Consider the following 12,894-nt stretch of genomic DNA (forward strand, 5'->3'; position numbering starts at 1 on the left):
CCATTGTCAGCGTCAGTACATCCAGTTTGATAGTTCACCTGGGCCAGCAGACTAAGCAGAGCCTCGACCCAAACAAGGTGTCCTGAATGGTCTCCCAGGTCCGCCTTGTACAACTGAACTGTCGGCCCAGTGTTTCAGTGTGGTCTACAAGCTATTCAATAAAACCTGGAGAAAATGATCTGTATCTTGTCTTTACACTTACAGCACACATGATGACCTTTGTTCCTTGGCTAGGACCAAGGCAGCTTGCCAGCAGGGTCAGGCCTGTGCCGGGAGGTCAGTACATTAGAACCCCCTTAGGCGGGCTGTATGTATCCTAGGTTATCAAACTTATATTTGTGGTATAGAAAGGTAGAACTTGCTTGGTTGGTTATGCAAGTGTGTGTGTGTGTGTGTGTGGTACTGTTGATTTTCCTCCACACTCCTCTCTCAGCCATATGTTTCCACTATGTGGATCGGAAAACAGTGATAGGGATTAAATTAGGTTGCTAAGAGAACTGCTAGTCACCAGAAGCATTCAAGAACATAACCCGTGCTGGAATACTATTGTATGAACAAATCAATACAAGTAGAGCACATCTACTGACAGGCTGGCTGAATGACTGGAAGACTGACTTGGGACCTCCACTGAGGGCATCCCAGTCCTTGCTATAGATCAGTAGGCTAGTGATGCTCCCCTGTCCCTGGGCTAGTGTAGACCATTGCTAACCTCTACCCACAAGCCATTACATTGATCATAGGCCTAGGGGAGTCTTGGTAAGGCATTTATCAGGGAGGTTGATGGATTATGTCTTTCAGGCTACATGATTTGCATTAAAAATATAATCTCCCTCTCACACAGTCATGTAATCCAGTCAATCTAACTCCATAACAAATTGCATTAGGCCTACGTAACTAGCAAGCTAACTAGCAAACGAAGTCAATGTAGACAGCTAGCTAACTAGCTAGCGTCATTTCCACCATGCCCTTTCTACTAAGAGAAAGGCGATTCGCCAAATTAAAAAGTGATTGACAACCGTTTCAGACGAAATTAGTTTTTGATTGACAAGACGATTGTCAGCCTCTGATTGGCCAAAGTAGAAATTGATTGACAGTTGACCCGCCCCCTCGAAGTCTCCGGGCCTGCAGAGATACACACTTGCATTTTTTCGCTGATTTCGCCTGCTAGATAGTACCTACTATATAGTAGGCGAAATACAGTATGCACAGTTTTGATGTAGCATGCTGCATCTCGCCTACTATATAGCAGGTAGTATGCATTTCGGACACGGTCATGGATGTATGGGCGGAAAATACGAAAACACAAAGAACAATGGCGACTCGCAGGGCAGAATCTTTTGTTCGGACAGATAGTGAGGTAGAATTGCTCCTTAATGTAACCAATGAATACAATGTAAACTAAATAAATAAATAAACCTTATTTGCTCGTTCAGGCGCCTCTGTTCGTTGACGAGGTTAAGCAGCTGGATATGACACCCAAAGACTGCCGACAGCATGCCAATAAGTAGCAACAACCTTTTTCTTACGTTTACCATTTTACCTCAACCACTAGCACATACGGACACCAAACACAATGTTTACTGTTTTACCTGTGTTTACCGTCGCTCTGACGTCAAACTTCAAAAACTTCACCCTGGACTCAGGATTCAAACGAACATGGTTTCAGGGGCCCGAAAGCGCGGTTATGGGGACGAACAATGGCAACCGCGAAGACAAATGCACGGTTGCAAAAGTAGGCTACACGGGCTCGTGTGGATCGGGTTAGTTGAACTGGCATCGACGGATCTTCCTTCTTTAACCAAATATATACTAAAATCCCCTCCCATGAATTTCGAACGGTCCCTAAGATCACGATTCATCAGCTAGCGTGTTGACTTGGCACCAGGCTTAAAACCCTTTTAGGATTTTAAAGAACGAACCCTATGCCTATGCGAAATTCACTTTCTGAACTGAAGCCCAAAACCGTTGATCTCTATTCTTATACAAAAATAGCATAGGCCTACTTACCGAATTGAAGATTAAGAGGTTGTGATGGAAACGTTTGTTTACTCAAAAAGAGTTAAGAGCCTGTCTCTTGTTTTCTTCAGATGGATAAAAAGATATGCTATTTCAAATCTTTACAGGCGTGACAAACGGGGAACAGGTCCCAAGGTAGAGAGGGGCGGATTACAAACACAATTTATACGGCTTACCACTTGACTACTTCTTTTGAAAGCCCTTAACCAATCGGTGAAAGCCGGGAACAATCAGGGGCGTTTCCAGGGTGGCACAAGTGGCCAATAGTACTTGGGGGAGGACTGGAGACACATAGGTTACGCCCACCAAAGTTACGCCCACACATAGGTTACGCCCACCAAAGGTATTATTGATCAATGTATTCTTCCCTAGGCCATTATTGATCATGTGTGTGTTCAACGCAGGTGGAAGTATGTCACTATATTCAACATGAAGTTTGACCCATATTCTCCTCAGCGAAAAGTGCCCAGATCTTCCTGTACCTGCGGATTGGGGTGGTGAGCTCATGATGTGCTGGTGTGGGATCTGAAGATGGACTGTGGTGTGCTAGACTGTGGCGCAACTGAAGACTAAGATGACGTGAGATAACATAGCTTTTATTAATCGTCAGTGGGGGGGTATTTGATGTTGTCACAGCGGTGATACATTCTACATATACAATAGGCTACTTTAAACTGCCTTCACTTGTATACTGTTGTGTATCTTGTGTATTGTCACTACCTTATGACATAAGTTAATGTGTATCTTGTGTATTGTCACTACCTTATGACATAACATAAGGTAATGAAAATGCACAAGAAACACAACAGTATACAAGTGAAGGCAGTTCTTTAAAGTAGCCTATTGTGTAAGTACACTCATTTTAATTAGTGCATTAAACAAAAATGTAATTCAGTTAGTATAGTTCCGAATATCACACCCTGACTGAACAGGTAAGCATGGCAACACTAACATAGCTAAAAGCCACCCCCCACGCCTAAGCCTGCCTGCTTAGGGCCTAGTGAAGCTAGATTGGTGGAGGAGTGACCATACAGATGTGTCGCCTGTCACCCTAACATGATATCTTAATCACCATTGGTTGTCAGTCTGGGTTGTGTCTGTTGATAGTGTCCCATAGAGATGTGCCATTGATACCCAGAGGAGAGGCCCCTGTGGCCTAAGTGTGACCTCTTGACACCCACTACCCCGAACGGCCACAGCAGCAGCAGCTGTCTCCCTCACTCTATCGACTACACAGTGTCCACGTGAAAACAAACAAACACATTAAATCAAATACATAGCAGTAATACCAATAGACATTTCTCCCTAGATTCTTCACTAACATAGCTAAAAGTAGCTGTGCCAAGCGCAATGCAGACCCCTGCACAAACTCTTGTGGTGTAATAGCAACACATCCATCCATTGGATGGAAGATTACAGGTGCAAATCCAGGCTGGAGTGTGTTGGTTGTTTGCCAGAGCACAAAAATATTTCAATCAAAATTATAAACAGCATATACAATACGATATGGGATAGGAGAGGGACCTCATTTGTAATATTTATTGAATTTAACATGAACAAACCTACCCCCCCCCCCCCAGGGATTAATAAAGGCTATCTGATCTTACCTTGTCTCTCGCACACGCACACACAACAGGGCATATATTTCAGCAAATTTGTAATAAATTGAAGGCAACAATGTATACAGACCTCAACCACATTCGTTTTATTCATTTACACACTACCGAACCTTGCACACACAGGGATGTCACATTCGTCTCTGACTTCAGTCATGAACAACTCGTAGTCTTGCTGTAGTTCAAAATCAAACAAAAACATTTCCAGAACCTTCTGATTTCTTCATCATTTTCGGATTTTAGGAGGTTTTCTTCCACTCCCTTCTGCTTTTCCAACCGGAGTCCAACCGGACATAAAGAGGTTCATAGACCTTCCTTGCATCCGGTGGCAGTTTATCCTCACCCACTCAACTCCCAGGAGTGTGCTCTTGCCACGGCCTACAAGACAAAAAGTTGTAAATCCCATTACAATGACGCACAGAAACAATTCTACAGCTCTAAAACATTTGATCAAAATTTTTTGGTGTTGTTTCTTGATCATATTTTCATCCATAAGCTAAATATTTAGGCTACCTAAATCTCAATGCACAATAGCAGTTCAATTATTAAAATCACAATGATTGGTTAATGCCAAAAAAGGTATTTTGAGTTCTGTTCACATGAGGGCATGTTGAAACTCACGTTGCAAAAATCATGGCTAGCACCAACAGTAGTAGCGGAGTGTCAATCAATCAATCAATCAAATCAATCAAAGCTTTATTTGTATAGCGCATTTCATACCCAGAGGCAACACAATGCGCTTTACAGAGAACAAGGGAGGTGGGCATACGACCCACTCTCTACATATTCCAGAGGGAAGCAAAAAAACTGTAATCACCCGGGGGCCAGATAAGTGAACTGTAAAAATTCTTCCCTGACCCCTCTCAACAAGGCGATCGAGCAAGCTCCAGGAGTATGTTTGTCTACCGGCTAAGAACATTTATAAAGCAATACATTGCATTAAATTACATTTCAGAGTGAGAGAGGCTAAAAGCATCATAGGAGAGAGAATATTCTACGGACATGCTACATCAACCACAGCAGACACGGGGGTATCTATCGGACTTCGGGAGGTCTGCTGGTGACAGTGGGGCATCCACTGGACCTGGTTAGAAGATAGGAGGGAGAGAGAGAGGCACTAGGGAGAGGGAAGGCAGAGGGAAGGCAGAGCAGGGTTAGTAGCACATAGAGCCATACAGACCACACAGATATTGAAACAGGCAACCTGGGGCAAGCTCCTGGAATATATTTGTCTAATGGCTAAGAACATTTAAAGAACAATAAATAACATTAAATAAAATCTTCGGAGCAAGAAAGGCTAAGAGCATCAGGTCCAGGCCTAAGCCGGATGTGGACTGATGTGTGTCTGTGTGTACGTGTGTGTGTGTATACTAAATACTACGATATCCACAGCTCCGCAGCTGACACTGGACCTGGTTAGAGGATAGGAGGGAGAGAGAGAGGCACTAGGGGAGACAGAAAACGGTTAGTAGCACACTGAGTCATTGAAGCAACACAGCAGTCGGAACAGAACAAGCCTGTTTCAGGATAACCAGCTTCTGTACACTACTTGATATACATACATTGCATAGCAGGATAAATACCAATATATACAGGGGATTCACAGGTAGGTTTGAGGCTGCCTTTCTGTGTCTCAAGGTCCTAGCTAGTGATTGTAGGCTAGGTCGAAAAGGTACGTCTTGAGGTCTCGCATGAAGACCTCCGTTGTTTCGGCCCTTCTTAGGCACTCCGGTAGGGTGTTCCAGAGGTTGGGGGCATAGAAACTAAAAGCTGCCTCTCCGTGTTTCTTGGTCCTGGCTTTTGGAACTGTTAAAAGTTCAGTGCCTGAGGATCTAAGTGGTCTGTTGGGCATGTACTTAACAAGCAAGTCTGAAATATATTCTGGTGAGTGACTGTGGAGAGATTTATAGACTAGTAATAGTATTTTAAAGTCTATTCTAGAGTTGACTGGTAACCAGTGTAGTGATTTTAACGCTGGTGTGATGTGTGCCCTTCGTCTAGTCTTAGTGAGGACTCGTGCTGCAGCATTCTGTATCATTTGTAGCTTAGAGATTGCTTTCTTTAGTAGGCCTGATAGTAGAGCATTGCAGTAGTCCAGCCTGCTTGTGATGAAAGCATGCATTAATCTTTCGGTGTCAGCCTGAGAGAGAAAGGGTTGCACCTTGGCAATGTTCCTTAGGTGGTAAAAGGATGTCTTTGTAATATTCTTGATGTGGTTTTCGAAATTAAGATCTGAGTCAAGTATGACGCCTAGGTTTTTAGCCTGGCAATTGGTGTCAATTTCCAGAGTTTTTAAGTGTGCAGCTAGTTTCTCTCTTTCAGCTTTTTCTCCAATGATCAGTACTTCTGTTTTGTCCTGGTTTAGTTGGAGGAAATTATGTGACATCCATACATTTATATCTGTAATACACTTGACAAGGCAGTCAACCAAGCTGTAGTTACTGGGTGTTTCGGAAATATAGAGTTGGGTATCATCTGCGTAGCTATGGTAGCTAATATTGTGCCTCCTGATGACACTGCCAAGGGCCAGCATGTACAGGCTGAAGAGTAGAGGTCCTAGGATCGATCCTTGGGGCACCCCACAGGTCATAGGGATCTTTCCTGAGCTATATTCACCGAGGGCAACGAAGAAATCACGACTGGTTAGATAGGTCTTAAGCCAATTTAGGACTGGACTAGAGAGGCCAACCCACTTTTCCAGTCTTTTGATGAGGATTGCATGATCTATAGTATCAAAGGCTGCACTCGGGTCCAGGAGGACAAGAACAGAAAGCTCTTTGGAGTCAGCATTAATTCTGAGGTCATTTACAACTTTGACTAATGCCGTCTCTGTGCTATGGTGGGCACGAAAGCCGGACTGGAAAAGGTCAAGGGTACAACTTGTAGCTAGGAAATCATTAATCTGTTTGAAAACAATTTTTTCCAGAATTTTACTCAAAAAGGGAAGGTTGGAGATTGGTCTAAAATTGCTAAAAACTGAAGTGTCTAAGTTGTTTTTCTTCAGTACGGGTCTCACCAGAGCAGTTTTAAGTATTGGTGGGAAGACACCTGTAGATAGGGAGTCATTAACAATGGATAAAATGTCATAGGATACAGAGTCAAAAATAGTTTTGAAAAAATCGGTGGGGATGGGATCCAGCAGGCATGTGGAGGTTTTGAGTTTGGATACTACTTTTCTCAACATTTCTGTGTCCATCAGTGTAAACAGGCTCATATGTCCATTACATGGAGGGAGAGGATCTGTGAACGGGATGCATGGCCTTTCCTGAGTGATATTCCTCCTAATATTCATAACCTTATCTCTGAAGTAAGATGCAAATTCCTCACATTTGGAGGTAGAGAGCAGGTTATCAGGTGTTTTTATGGCAGGGTTTATTAGGCTATCAATTGTTGAGAAGAGCACTCTTGAATTATTTCGGTTGATAGATATCAATTTTGAGAAGTGGTCTTTCTTTGCATTTCTTATTGCTTTATTAAAAGCAGAGAGATGTTCTTTGAGAATATCATGGTGGACCTGTAGCTTGGTTTTTCGCCATATACGCTCAGAACTTCTGCAGGTTCTCTTTACTTGATATGTTTCCTCATTTCGCCATGGAGCTTTATTATTGGTTGTGATCCTTTTCAGTTTACTAGGTGCTACAGAATCCAAGGCTGCCCTAACTCTGGTGTTAAAGGTGGTTGCCAGGTCTTCAATAGTTCCTAAGGGCCCCACTTCTGGAGTTGATAAATTGTTTGTGGTCATTATTTCTCTAAAACTATCGGCTACTGCGGAGGTAAGATAACGTTTCTTGATAAAGCGCTCAGTACTACTTTTGACTTTAGGAACCAATGCAGTGAAGAAGATACAGAAATGGTCGGAGAGGGCGAGGTCACTAATAGAGGAAACAGTGATAGTCAGGCCCTTAGTAATAACTAGATCAAGGGTGTGGCCGCGGTTGTGGGTTGGCTCAGAGATATGTTGGGTAAAATCCATGGAGTTTAGGAGGTTGATAAAGTCCCTAGCTTTCGAGTCCGCCTCAGTGTCTACGTGTATGTTGAAATCTCCAATGATGATAATCTTATCATAATTTGTATGGATGATGGACAGGAGTTCTGAAAATTCTGTAGAGAAGGCAGGGCATTGTTTGGGAGGCCTATACACGGTTACTGCCAGAACTGGGGGCTGGCATTTTAGGACAATAGCGTGGTATTCAAAAGAGGCAAAATCATCAAAGGAGATGGTCCTGCAGCTGAGGGCATCTGTAGCTATGGTGGCTGTTCCTCCACCTTTTTTCTCACTTCTGATAGATTGAAAAAAGCTGTAGTTAGGAGGAGAGGCTTCAATGAGGGCTGCTGGTCCATTTATATTTAGCCAGGTTTCAGTTAGGAACATACAGTCTAATTTACGTTCACATATATGATCATTAATGAGAAAAGTTTTGCTTGGTAGGGACCTGACATTTAGAATCGCCATTGAAATAGCTTCCGGAGAAAAGGGCTGGCTCGCCTGACTAGAAGGCCTGGTTGGTATATTCACTGGAACGGATATCAGGTTTTTTATATTAGATCCACCTGACGGTTTCATTATGGTAATAGGGGTGCGGTGGGAGATAATTCGCTGAATGGCATATTCAGGTGGGCAGAATTCGTTTATAGAAATATAAACGTCGCTATGCCAGGTCTCAGTGAGGGGCAGGGAATCAAGGTCTATGGTGATGGGGCGCTGGTGAGATGGAGCTGGTGTAGCCCGACCCGCGGGTACAGGAGGTTTATGTTTGGCAGTAGGGTGGTTGAGACGGGTCGGGCTAACCCCACATCAGACGCTGGAGGATCTCAGCGTCAGGTCCATATCATACTGAGCAGACGGGCACCTGACCTACTAGGATGAAGGCCGTCCCTGGCGAAGAGGTCCGAGCGGTTCAAGAAAGTGGTGAAATGATCTACAGATGTGGGAACATAAGAATGTAACTTGACCCGCGGTATTCTAACAGGCGCTTTACGTCATTCCGCACCACCGCTCGCCTGCCCATAGGGGCGCAGTAATACCACTCATTGACCCATTGCTGGCTCGCACATTAGATGAGCCTACCGTTCTCAAACTCCTTGTTGTCTGTCTGGTTGTAATTTAATTATTACGAACAAAGCCTATCTATTTATAGTTTCTATCTCTGTAACTGTCGCCGGGTCTATATCTGTTAACTGTCGGGACAAGTAGAAGTTTAATACATTAGGCTGAGTGTTCTCATATGGAACATGGCATCAGGACGAGGAAGATGGCTAACGGAGATGACCAGAGATGTGTTTGAAATGGTTCACTCACTCCCTCCCTATTACCATGGATGTATTGAGTGCGACTCATAGTGAACTACATGGGGAATGATTTAACAGTTTTGGGACACATGGAATGTAACTGCGTAAGATATTCATGACTCAAACAAGCAGACGCGCCGATCACTGATGGCAGCAGGTTGAAATATCAGGTAGTATTCAGGTTCCATGTTTAGTTGAATGATAAATCCCATATAAATGGTTGGAATTCTAATGATGTGCAAGTGTGATTTTGTCAACTTAATGCTGTCTGCTAATAGCAGGCTGTGAAGCTGCACGATGAGACCGTGATAGCACGTTAGCTCACGACAGCAGCTTCCATAATATTAACGGTAGCTGTCGGTGGCTAAAAAGCAGATAGATAACTTTACAACGTTGATTCCTGTAGCTATTTTGATGCTATAAGTTCAACTTCTGTTTCTCGGGCAGGAACGGAGACGAACTCGCATTAGCAGCAAAGCAGCTAGAGGAATGATCGCGCGGTCTCTTTAGCCCTGAGACCATCAGGCAGGCAGCAGGAGGTCGTTGAAGGCTTTATATATTATTATGATATTATGTCTAATAATACATTCGTTGAAAGTAGGCTACACAGGCTGATCTACTATACGGAATTGGACCGAGGAGTGTTCTCATATGGAACTATGCTGCACACGCCCGCCCGCGACAAGAGCTGAATTGTAGTCAGCTTTCCCCGCTGCGCGCAGGACGCGTGCGTCCCCCGCTCCGAGCAGAACGCAGGCGGAATGTCGCTCCCCGTCTGAAACGGCCTTGACTCCTGGAATCCCAAGGTCTTTCATATTGAAATTATCTTGATGGCCTGGGAAGAGACGTGTTAAGGGAGTGCATCAGTCGTGAGCCTTGACAGTAGGCTACCAGCCTGCGCTGCGCTCAGAACAAAGTTGGATGAATGGATGGACTTTTTGGAATCCTGCAAAAATGTTTATTGCGCTCTAAAATCATGAAAGCATAAATGTAAAAATGCAGCAACAGAAGTAGGCCTAGTCTAGATGAGATGGTGGTTTAAATGAATGGCAACACATAAATTCAATGGCCGGTCATGGCAAAGCACCCGCTAACGCAGGCTACCCCCCTCCCACGATCCAGGGAAACCGGTTCCTCCAGTTTATTTGAATATAAAAGAATTTTTTGGGGGGGGGGGGTTACAATAGTCTAGTCCAGGTTCGCTGGAGGACCTGTATTTTCAGTGTTTGCTGGTAGCGGACTGCATCGATCAATGCAATGACTCTTCAGTTTTACCCTTTTCATCAATAAAACATCATTTTTACAACCATGTCTCATTGATTGGGAAGGCATTTAGAGCTGCCGGTCTATTAGCCTACATTCGGACTCAGAGGATGACATAACTGTTTATTGAGAAACAATTGGCTATATAAAGAAATACCACAATGCATGTAGTCTAGATATATTAGGCTACATTATGGTTATACACTTTATGGTAGACTGCCCTCTCGCTCGCTAAGCAGGCTACATTGTGGCTGTTTTGTTCATCGCCTATAGGCTACACATTAGAAAAATGTTTTTTTTTATATAGACCTAGAAGGAATCATTTCCTATTTTAATACAATTCAAATTCTGCTTAGAGGGAATTATTTTCAACGGACATTATGACCTGAGCATAATTAATAATTATCTAAGTTAATATAGGCCTATGAGAACGCAACGCTTTTTACGATAGGCTAGGCCTATGCGTCTTGTGATTGTAGGCTACTGTAGCCTAGGCTACAACTTAAGGCTTGCCCTATTGAATTCATTTTATAGCCTACTAGGCTACTCATTATTATCGAATTATCTAGTTGATATATGAATAAAACAATAAGCCGTTTTAATGGCTATGGGCTACTAGTTGTAGCGATGCGCTCTGCTCTTACGCACGGTTGAGGCGGCAGCTCAAATACACAGCCAACTGGAGATGTCGCGTCTGGGGAGGCTCTGTGTCTCTCCACCAGTCCCCAGCGAGTCCAAGCTATTCCCAATGAATAATACTTAGGCCTATTTATAATAGCCTACATAGCGCGAAACTGTTCATATAATAGGCTGTAGCCAGCGCGAAACTGCGCATTCCCTATAGCCGTTCATTGAACAGCTGGCGGCCGGTATAAATAAATTAAAACATACACGATATTTTGTTATTTGAATGATCTTGAATATATATATTCAAGATCATTCAAATAACAACATATTGTGTAGCCTATGTTTTTTTCATTTATAATTTAACAATAGGGGGTGCAACAGAACACAATTTTAGGGAAAGTCATTGACAGGCGGACTTCAATGTTTTATTAAAATATAGTTATGTGCAAATGAAAACCCACAATCGTCCTATGGACCTTACCCCGATTTTGGAAATCAGATAAAGGCGTTCACAAGACCATTTCAATAATCGCATTATTACAATTATCGGTTGATGTCTCACTGTCAAACCTGCCGCTATGCACAAGATAGTTAATGTCCGGATATGATTGGCAATGAGTGATCTTTACTCATGGCGACTATTTCAATTTTGTATGGATCCACAAGTCGATCAAGCTTATTTTTTCTTTGTATCGTGCTGAAGCCATATAGCCTACTGCGCTCAGACTTGGCTACATTATGCCCTGTCTTCAAATTTACTTCCGGGGTTTACGAGTAGCCTAACAGTTGAATGCGTTCCAGAAACAAAACGCAAAACCCTCACGTTCACCATATCTTTACTAACAAATATATTTACAATACTGTTATTTTGCGCATTTGACCAAACAGCCTCCACGTCTTGACCCGACGTCAGTTGCCGAGATAGATAGGCTACTGTAGGCCTAGATATATTATAGGTGTTCGTAATAATTAAATTACATCGAGGTGGATAAAACATGTGTTTGAGAACAAGGTAATAATAACAATTAAACGTTATTTGTATAGCCCCTTTCATACAGATACCTTCAGCTCAAAGTGCTTTACAACAGAGCATTTAAATTAAAGAATGTGAAATTTAATGATGCTTCATTCGTAGACTATAGGAGAAAAACAGAGCCCAGCCTGCTAAATCTACTCAAAGACGCCACCTGGCGGTAGTGCATCACTAAAACGAAATAACACCCGTCTGAAATCCCACGAGATTTCCAACGGGATTTCCCTGCCAAATACCGCGACGTGAAATGCTGCAGCAAGTTACATTCTTATGTTCCCACATCTGTATGAAGGGAAGCTTCAACTGGCAGCAGTAGCCTTTCAGCCAGATGTGGAGCTGACGGATCCTACTATATTTGGCATCACCATACCGGGGGGAGGAGAACGGGCCAGAGATGATGCAGGTCTTTCCTGACGCCTGAGCAGTGGAGATCAGGGCCTTGAAATCCTCCTTCAGCCACTCAGACTGCTGGAGCTTGATGTCATTTGTTCCGACATGGATGATAATGGATGAGGCCAGGGGATAATCTGCGAGGAGTGATGGGACAACAGTCCTGATGTCCGAGACCTTAGCTCCTGGGAAGCAGCAGGTCCGGGCTTTCGGGACCACTACATGGCGCACCATGGATGATCCGATGACGAGCACAGATGGGGGGGGCGGGATCAGTGGCGGGCCCACTGGGCTTAGGGGACTTCCTTTGCTGCCTCACACCTGAAGGCCAAGTGGTAGAGGGTGGGGGTCGGGGGTCCCCTCGGTGGACTGGGCTATGCTCAGCCCGGGTAGCAGGCTTATTAGCCTGGCTATTATGCCGCTCACCAACCAGAGAGGTATGGGTGGGCTGCGGAGTATGGGTATGGTACTGAGTAGGGCAGGGTGTGAAATGAGCCCCAGTAGCAGGGAGCCAGGACGAGGAGCTGATGCGAGTATCCTTGGACCTCTTGGATACAGGCTCGGCCAGTAAAGCAAAGCTATTCCTCAGTTGGAGGGTGTCGTCGTCGGAGGGTTGGGAGGGGACCCTGGAGGTTTCCCTTCCTCGTTTCCTCCTAACAG

General features: G+C 44.0%; 2 protein-coding genes across 2 annotated transcripts in view; one reads left to right on the plus strand and one right to left on the minus strand.

Moving 5' to 3' along the window:
• The window catches only part of LOC311307327 (chloride channel CLIC-like protein 1), a gene marked incomplete at both ends in the record, with an annotated part of 167,715 nt that overhangs the window by 101,556 nt on the left and 53,265 nt on the right, over positions 1-12,894 (minus strand). The gene's annotated exons all lie outside the window — the stretch shown is intronic.
• Positions 1-12,894, plus strand: part of LOC311329916 (solute carrier family 22 member 4-like) — a gene marked incomplete at both ends in the record, with an annotated part of 80,003 nt that overhangs the window by 22,321 nt on the left and 44,788 nt on the right. The gene's annotated exons all lie outside the window — the stretch shown is intronic.

This window comes from Borostomias antarcticus (assembly GCF_949987555.1).
Source record: "Borostomias antarcticus genome assembly, chromosome: 3".
NCBI classification, from domain to species: Eukaryota; Metazoa; Chordata; class Actinopteri; order Stomiiformes; family Stomiidae; genus Borostomias; species Borostomias antarcticus.